Here is a 7,753-nt window from a genome sequence, read left to right on the forward strand (position 1 = left end):
CATTGAGTACATGGGATGTGGGTAGTGCTGTGGTCTCTTGGGCTTGCTGAAGGTCAGCTGTTCAAATCCCCATGATGGGGTGAGCTCCCATTGCTCTGTCCCAGCTCCTGCCAACCTAGCAGTTCGAAAGCACACCAGTGCAAGTAGATAAATAGGTACCGCTGTGGCAGGAAGCAGTGGCGTAGCGTGGGGGGTGCAGCAGGGGCCGGCCACACCGGGCACAACATCTGGGGGTTAGGGTTAGGGTGCGCAAATCCACGGGTTAGGGGGCGCAAATCCACGGGTTAGGGGGCGCAAATTACTTGCCTTGCCCCGGGTGCTGACAACCCACGCTACGCCACTGGCAGGAAGGTAAACAGCATTTCTGTGAACTCTGGTTTCCATTGCACCAGAAGCGGTCTAGTCCTGCTGGCCACATGACCTGGAAAGCTGTCTGTGGACAAACGCCGGCTCCCTCGGCCTGAAAGCGAGATGAGCGCGGCAACCCCATAGTCGCCTTTGACTGGACTTAACTGTCCAGGGGTCCTTTACCTTTTTACCTTTTACCACTGAGGAGCACTACATGAAGGCTGGTTGCTGCTGCTTCTGTGCTTTCCAAGTTCACCCAATGCAAGGAACAGCTTTATCATTAAAAGTAGCTTTCCACTTTGCTTGTTCACCACGTTCCTTTTTTTGAAGATAAAAGTTCATGCATGCCAACTAGAATTCAGTTTTGGGGTGCAACATCATTTTTATGGACCTATGAGCATGTGGGAACCAACCTTGGCTTAAGGTAATAGCATCTGGATCAACTGAGCCTCCTTCTTGCCTGCAGATGTGCTTGGTAGGCAGATAAGTGTCATCCAGATGCTATAATGATTAATTCCTGGTGGGAAAGATGAGTCACAGTTGTCAGGCTTTGAACTGATAATTCTCTCCAAATGTGAACCATAGAATGCTATGTAGTGTTCAGATAATTTGGTCCAAAGTGCTGTTGTGCAGGCAACTGTCTATCCAAGTCTGATGGGGTGGTAAAAGGTTAACATTGCTGATGGAGCCAGGTGTAAGAATGTTATGTACTGAGTTGAATAGGATTCAGAATGCAGCAGTCTGATTGGTCCACAGGAGCCACCCAATCCAGCTCCAGGTGGAAGTGAATCTGCAACCTGATTGGCCTACAGGAGAATCCTGGAATTAGCCAATCACATGGGGCCCATTGTGTAAATAATGCATATAAAGCAGACATTCCGGGGGAACTTTCATTCCTCCTCACTGCTATGAGCTGAATAAAGAGCATGAAATCCACTCTCGACTCCGAGTATATTTCAAAGAAGCAGGAGAATGATCTATAATTTTGCCTCACCATTATTATTTATGGAGGATGGGGTCCACCTTTTAACACAGCTCAGCGGCGTAGCGTGAGTTGTCAGCACCCGGGGCAACGCAAGTAATTTGCGCCCCCTAACCCGGGGCAAGGCACGTAATTTGCGCCCCCCCCTAACCCCTAACCTGCGAGTTGCCGCTGGCGCTGCCGCCCAAACGACGCCGCTTGCCCGGAGGAGGAGGGGGGCAGAGAGGCGAGGAAAATGCAACGGCCCAGCAGCTGCAGCAGCACCGGCGGAGGCGGGGCTGTGAGGAGGGGCTGCCTGGCGCGTCCTCCGCGGCAAGCGCTGAGAGCCGCTGCCTGCCGGGCGCCTTCAGCCGGGCGCCGCGAGACATGCGGCTCTGCTACAGCCTGCGCCCGAGGCTCTTCGGCGACTCTGGAGGCAGCGAGCGCCCCCCCAGATGTTGCGCCCAGTGCGGCCTGCCCCCCTTGCACCCCCCACGCTACGCCACTGACACAGCTATCTACAAAATTGGATGATGTGGGGTGATTTCCCCCTTTTCTAGCAGCCATTCATACCCTGCTGGTTCAGGTTCTCTGGCTCTGGGTATAGCCTGGGTGGGGTGGGGGAGGTGCAGGAAAAAGAAGAGAGGAAACTTTCCTTCCATGAACTTCCTCTCCTTCGCTTATCTTAGGCTCCAGACAATTGTCTTTCAATGATGGATGGCTGCCAGCAACTGCATGACAGCACAAGCAAAAAACCCGACTGTGGTTAAAAAATTACTGTTGTAGAATCAGTCAGCATATAGTTTCAGGTACATACTGAGCGTGAATCACACTTCTGTAAATAAACATGCTGTGTAATTGCCTTAAGATCCTGATAATTTAAAAGATAAGAATTTTGAAAAGCTTCTCTGTAAGAGAGCACAAGCAATAGGGCTTCTTGCTAGTCCTTCAGCTCAATTAAGATACATGCTGCTTTGAACAGATTTCAAACCTGTGTTAGAAGACGGGGGCCAAGCAGCCTTGCCTTGGACCCCTTTCCTATAAAGAGCGGTGTGAAACAGGGTTGTGGTCTCACCCCAACTCTTTTTGCTCTATTCTGTTGCTCTCCCATGCCTTCATCTTGACTGAAGATGGTGTTTGCATCCATCCAAGAAGTGACCTGGCACATTTCCATGCCAAGGAAAAAGTTTGGTGAGTCCTTATGCAAGAGATGTTGTTTGCAGAGGCGTAGCTGCGGGGGTAGCTGGGGGCACTGGGCACCACACTGCTGGGGGCAGCACTGCAGCACGCCTGAGCCACACATCTCTCCTGGGAGGGGCTCAGGTGCCTGCAGGCTCTGTGCTGCCTGAAACGGCAGTGTGGGGCTGCATCTGTCCGCCACCTCTCCCTCAGTCACCCGACAGATGGGGGGGCGGGCAGTGAGACTCCTGCCCCAGCTTGCCCCGCCCCCACGGGTGGCTTGCCCCGCCCCTGGGCACAGGGCACACACACCGCCCTGGGCACCCAAGCAGCTAGCTATGTCACTGATCATTTGCAGATGACATGGCATGCTCCGAGGAAGCTCTACTCATCAACCATTCTGGCCAATATGGGAGTTTGGCCTTAACATTACCCTGACAAAGGTCAGGATGTTGTCAGCACTCCACACATCAGCACTGACGACTGCATGCTTGAGGTGGTAGATGATTTTGTCTACCTGGGCTCCACCAGGACCAGCAAGCTCTGGCTCATTGATGTTGAGCTGGACAAGCGTCAAGGCAGCTACAGCAATGACTCGCCTCTCCAAAAGGCTATGGGAGAATGTGATGCTAAAGTCCAATACCAAGATGAAGGTCTACCAGGCTTGTATGTTGAGCACGCTGCTTTATGGTAGTGAGTCATGGGAGCCTTAAACCTGCCAGGAGCAATGCCTCAATGTCTTCCACGTGCAATGTGTCAGGAAGATTTTGAGCAGGACAGAATCTCAAAGATATGTTCTCCCAAGCTCACATTCCCAACATGTTCGTACTCCTGTCTCAGCGACGTCTACACTGGCTTGGTCATGTTCACAGAATGGAAGATTGGAGGATCCCCAAGGATGTGTTCTACAGGGAGCAGGCACCAGACCTGTTGGCAGACCAAGTCTACATTACAAAGATGTCTACAAGTGTGGGAATCAAATTTGCAGGCTATTTCAGACAGTCCCTGTTTATAACAAGAACAACAACAAAAAGGAATATCTGAAGAAGTGTGTATCTGAAGAAGTGTGCATGCACACGAAAGCTCATACCAAGAACTAACTTAGTTGGTCTTTAAGGTGCTACTGGAAGGAATTTTTTTATTTTAACAAAAAGGAAGTGGGAGTGAATCAGAATTAGTTTCAAAGGAAAGTGTTTATGAGCAAATCTGTTCATATCATGGATATTCAAATCTGTTCATATCATGGAAGACTTTTTTTATTTTAAAAAATGACTTTGGTGCAAAAACAAACATGCAAAAGTGAATATCCTACAAAAATGAAAATGGGATTGACAGGAGTGAATGGGCAACATTCAAAGAGGCAAATGAAGTTCAAAAGGGAAAGTTGAATGAATCACCAATTTCATGTTTGGTTTCTCAATGTGTCTATTATGCTGCTAGGGGAAAACCCTCTTGAGCAGGTGGCCTGACTAACATTGTAAATAAAAGGCAGGAGCAAAACACAGAATCCTCAAGTTTAGAGATCCAGGCAGTTGCTGCTTTTGTTATAGCTTCCTGCAATTGAAAACAGCATAGTTATAGAACCCTGGGAAAGTAAATATTTGAAACCAAAAGAGAAGAAGTAAATAAGAAGTAGAAGCACATATAGGTAATATATCTGCATTCTGTTACAGAGATAGCTAACTGGTGACCCATGGGCCAAATATAGCCCCAACTAATATTGCCCAGCAATATTATTGTGGAATATTGCACAATTTTGTGGATGCTACAACAAATTTCAATCAAATCTTGGTTAAGCAATTTCTCCTCAGTATCCCTTCTGAGGTATAGCAAAATGTTTTCACAATTAAAGCAATAGAGAGATTAGGGACATAGGAAGATGCATTATGTATTCTAGCTCCCCATTATTGGCACTGACTGAGAGTGGCTTCCCAGGATTTCAGACAGGGTTCTTTCCCAGCCCTACCTGCGAATTAAACCTGGGTCCTTCTGCAAAGCAGATTCCCCACCTCTGAGCTAAACCTTTCTCTTTTGAATTGTATATGTTAAGTGGGTTTAGTAGGGTGTAAACCTATGTGTGTGTGTGTATATGTGTGTGTGTGTGTGTGTGTGTATGTTGGTAAAATGAGATAAAACAGCTAACTAGCAGATAAACTAAAACATGACAACTTTAAAATGCCAGGCAAAAGGGTGTTAAGTGCCCCTGAGAACATAGGAATCTGCCTTATATAGAATCAGACCATTGGTGTCTCTAGCCCAGTCTTGTCTGCATTGACTGGCAGAAGCTCTCCAGGGTGTTGGATGAAGCTTTCTCCCAGCCCTACCTGGAGATGCTGAGGATCTTCTGGGAACTTCTGCATGCAAAGCAAATGCTGTACCTAACAGGAAGGGCCATAACGTAGGCGCAGAGCATCTGCTTTGCATGCAGAAAAGAACAGTGTTTAAGAAACGTGCACCAGGACTTATTTCTGGGCAGAAATTCATTGCACAATTGCAGAATGCACAAAAATTATGCATTTCCTACAAAAGAGACACAAAGCTTTTGAATCCTGTGTGTATGAACGCACATATATGTCTTCATGTAACTCATCCACGCTTCCATTTCCCCTGCTGCTTTTGCCCAGGAGATCCAATTCTTTAGTGCTGAATCAGAGCTAATGTCAATTGGGTTTTCTCCGAATTGACATTTGATCTGATTTAGTGCTAAAGAGAGAGTTTTCTGGGGGAAAGGAGAGGGGCAAAGGGAAAACCGCTCAGCCTGGAAAGCACAGAACAAGTGGAAGTGTCGGTGAGTTTTGTCTCTATGGAACTTACGTCTCTGGAGGTTTACCAAGTGCATGCAATGGTGCCAGTGTCTTTTTTTTTTTCTTTTTAAGGAGAAAGGTAATTTCTGGGAAGAGAGCCAGTGGCTCTTACGCAACAGGGCAGTTTACAGACTTGTTGGCATTTGAGACAGTAACGTTTTCACGCAGGTATAAACAAAGAAGAAGCAATGCAACATGGATGCAACATATTCCTTTGCAAACTTGTACAGACAATAATGTCATCTTTCTTCAAACTTCCTGGTGGGAGCTGGAGAAAACCTTGTAGGCAATTTAGTTCAACTCCCCTGGTTAATATAGGAAACCCAGATGTTCTTGTGAACAGAAGCTGGTGCACGTTCTTATACTGTGGAGTATACACTCTCCATGATTGCTTTCATTGTACACACATTTACAGCCTCCAAATTGAAGGTGGACTTCTTTTTCCTCTTCGTTCATGGAGATGTAGAGTTGGAAAAGGGACCCTGAGGAGTCCAACTTCCTGCAATGCAGGAAAATGCAGCTGTCCTGTACAGGGATGGAACCTGCAACCTTGGCGTTATCAGCACCACAATCTAACCAACTGATCTATCCAGCTGATCTATCAAGCAAGCTGTCCACTTTCCTGTTTCCCCAAACATTTCTAGCATGTTTACCCACAGAAACATTTGTTCAGTGATATCCCCACCCCCAAGTCATCTATCTGTGTTCTTCTTGTTTTACTGTTGTTTTAATGTGACTGACACAATCAGTACTTAGCACACTCCCACCAGTCACAAATAGGAAGAGCAGGTTTCCCCGAACTCCGTCTGTGTGCAAAGAGGGTACCTGTGTCCACTGAGCATCTCTTTTTGCTAAGCTTCCTGCAAATAACCACAAAAACAGGCAGTAAAATGCAAAGGAAACCGATCACTTCTCACTAGGCATATTCATTCTTTCTTGCAGCTGTTTCATACATGAGGTTATTTCCCCCCCAATAGTTTGCTGTAAGTTAAAACAGGCAAAGAGGAACAGGATCCTATTATCTATCTCGTTATCTCTATACATTATTCAAATATTCACTTGCTGTAGCTTTTGTGTGCAAACCAAGGACAAATAATTGCACCAGGAAAAGGAAGGACAAAGTTTCCCTTGCAGCAGGAGAATAAACAGTCCTGTTTGTTTTAGCCACTGCCAGCGGCGTAGCGTGAGTTGTCAGCACCCGGGGCAACGCAAGTAATTTGCGCCCCCTAACCCGGGGCAAGGCACGTAATTTGCGCCCCCCCAACCCCTAACCTGCGAGTTGCCGCTGGCGCTGCCGCCCAAACGACGCCGCTTGCCCGGAGGAGGAGGGGGGCAGAGAGGCGAGGAAAATGCAACGGCCCAGCAGCTGCAGCAGCAGCGGCGGAGGTGGGGCTGTGAGGAGGGGCTGCCTGGTGCGTCCTCCGCGGCGAGCGCTGAGAGCCGCTGCCTGCCGGGCGCCTTCAGCCCGGACGCGCGCACAGCTCGTCAGTTCCGCGAGACATGCGGCTCTGCTACAGCCTGCGCCCGAGGCTCTTCGGCGACTCCGGAGGCAGCGAGCGCGCCCCCCCAGATGTTGCGCCCGGTGCGGCCTGCCCCCCTGGCACCCCCCACGCTACGCCACTGGCCACTGCTACTTGTAGGTGCAGACAAATGCACCGAAGGCAAGCTTTGTAGAATGCAGTGGTCAGGTAGCAACGATCTTTTCCCTATGAAAACCCTAGTCTCTTCTTGCCCCCAGCCCCATAGCCACCTTGTTTCCCATTACAGCCAGCAGACATTCTCCACAACAGCAGTAGTCTTATTCCACAATGTTCATCAGGAACGAGTGCTTTTCCTCCCCTATATGAGTTTCATCCCTTGCCTCCTGGGCAGCAGCTGCTGTTAAAAAAATGAGAGGCAGAACGTGGAGCTGGGATAGGCTTTTTTCTCCAGCCCAAGGGCCACTAACTCCGATGAACAACCTTCCAGGGGCCACATCCCCAGTGAGGGGAACAGGCAAAAGCATGTGGGGCAATGGATGCATGACTGTGTGAAGATGAATTTCATCCACACAAGAGTCATTGATGTCTCTATCAAGGCAGGCAAGCAAGGTCCGCTATCACAGGTCAAAGGAACATTCCATCCAGGCAAAGAAGAAGGCATGGAGCAGGGCTGAAGGGGCACATTTGGCTCATGTGGATTCCCCACCCCTAGTGTACGGCAAAGGCATAGCCTGGTCCATGCACACACTGTCATTCAATGTGGTGCTAGAGCAAGAGAACAAAGCCATGCCTCTCACTAAGCATGCCGAGGCAACATGTGAAATATACACTGCCTACCCATAGATGCAATGGTTTAATTCATGACATCTTCCCACCTCATTTATTTGAGGGGAAAGAATCATTGTCCACATGGGCCTCTTTGCACCCTGCGGTGAGCAGTGTGTGCTGCTCCTCTGCCACCCAAATCGTAGCCCTGGCCT

This window comes from Podarcis bocagei (assembly GCF_964188305.1).
Source record: "Podarcis bocagei genome assembly, chromosome: 4".
Classification (NCBI taxonomy): Eukaryota; Metazoa; Chordata; class Lepidosauria; order Squamata; family Lacertidae; genus Podarcis; species Podarcis bocagei.